The sequence below is a fragment of the Lathyrus oleraceus genome, chromosome 2 (genome assembly GCF_024323335.1).
Source record: "Lathyrus oleraceus cultivar Zhongwan6 chromosome 2, CAAS_Psat_ZW6_1.0, whole genome shotgun sequence".
NCBI classification, from domain to species: Eukaryota; Viridiplantae; Streptophyta; class Magnoliopsida; order Fabales; family Fabaceae; genus Lathyrus; species Lathyrus oleraceus.
The window spans coordinates 79,849,312-79,850,909 of NC_066580.1; the positions used below are offsets into that span (position 1 = coordinate 79,849,312).

Sequence of the window (1,598 nt, forward strand, 5' to 3'; positions counted from 1 at the left end):
ACATTATCCACCTTAGCTTTACGAAGTAACCTTAGATAACGGTATATCAATTCATAAGTCCCTGTGGGATCGATATCTTTTAAAACTACGCGATAGAACTGTGCACTTGCAGTTTGTACCCCATTCTCGACTCACAAATTCGAGCGATCAAGTTTTTGGCGCCGTTGCCGGGGACTTTTATTTAATCGATATCGTAACTCTTCCGTTACGCTGTAGAGACTAAGGTTTCTTTTTCTTCTATTCTTTCTTTCGTTGATTTGTATGCCACGCACTCGCTCACAAGGCGGCCCGCTCTATTTACGAATCAACGATATCGAACTATATCTCCGAGTCCTAAGACGAATTCGAGAATATCGTGCTGCAAACAATCTCCCTCCTGTAGAACTTCCTGATTTCAAAAACATTTTTCCTTCGATACCCGAGATGGCAGAACCAGCTCGTGCTCTTAGAGATTACGCCGCCCCATCGCAAGATGAACCGCATTCAAGTATTGCTCCACCCGCAATCGAAGCAAACAACTTCGAACTTAAACCTTCGCTGTTGCAGGCTGTGCAACAGAACCAATTCTCTGGAAATCCTACCGAGGATCCAAACCTTCATTTATCCGTATTTGTCCAATACGCTGATACTGTTAAAGCTAATGGTGTCACTTCAGAGGCAATTCGACTTCGTCTTTTTCCTTTCTCATTAAGAGATAGCGCTAGAAGATGGCTTCAGTCTCTCCCTTCCAACTCTGTCACCACATGGAACGAGTTGAAGAAAGTTTTTCTTGCCCGATACTTTCCTCCAAGCAAAACAGCTATGTTTTAAGAGCCCAGATAAATGGATTTAAACAGAAAGATAACGAGTCTCTTTTCGAAGCATGGGAAAGATACAAAGACATGATGAGACTTTGCCCACACCATGGTTTGGAAGACTGGTTAGTAATTCACACATTTTATAATGGTCTCTTGTACAACACAAGGTTAACAATAGACGCCGCTGCAGGTGGTGCACTAATGAACAAACCTTATGCTGATGCTTACCAGCTTATCGAGAGTATGGCCCAAAACCACTATCAGTGGGGAACCGAACGAACAATGGTGGAAAAACCTCAAACGAAAACTGGCATGTACGAGATAAGTAACCTTGATCACGTCAATGCAAAAGTGGATGCTTTGGTCCAGAAAATTGAAAGTTTAAATGTATCACCTCCAGCCGCCGTGGTTGCTATAACTCAGAATTGCGAGGTCTGTGGAATCCAAGGTCACACTCCTACGGATTGTCAACTCTTGACAGGAATCCAAGCAGAGCAAGTGAGCTATGCTCAAGGAAGCCCCTACTCGCACACCTATAACTCAAATTGGAAGAACCATCCAAACTTTTCATACAAGAGTAATAATGCTTTGTACGCACCTGGACAATCTCCAAATCAAGCCCCAGCTATACCTCCAGGATATCAGAAACCGAACCCATCCATGCCTAACAATAACGCCCCTAGGAAATCCAACTTGGAAATCATGATGGAAAACTTTATAGCTTCCCAACAACAAACCAATAAAGATTTCTTAAACCAGAATGTACACACTGGCGAACAACTTAAACAACTAGCAAGCAAA

The 1,598-nt window shown here is 42.8% G+C and overlaps 1 pseudogene; it reads right to left on the reverse strand.

The window, feature by feature from the left end:
- Nucleotides 1-810: 810 nt before the first annotated feature.
- LOC127125008 (uncharacterized) lies at nucleotides 811-910 on the reverse strand (annotated as a pseudogene).
- Nucleotides 911-1,598: the final 688 nt, after the last annotated feature.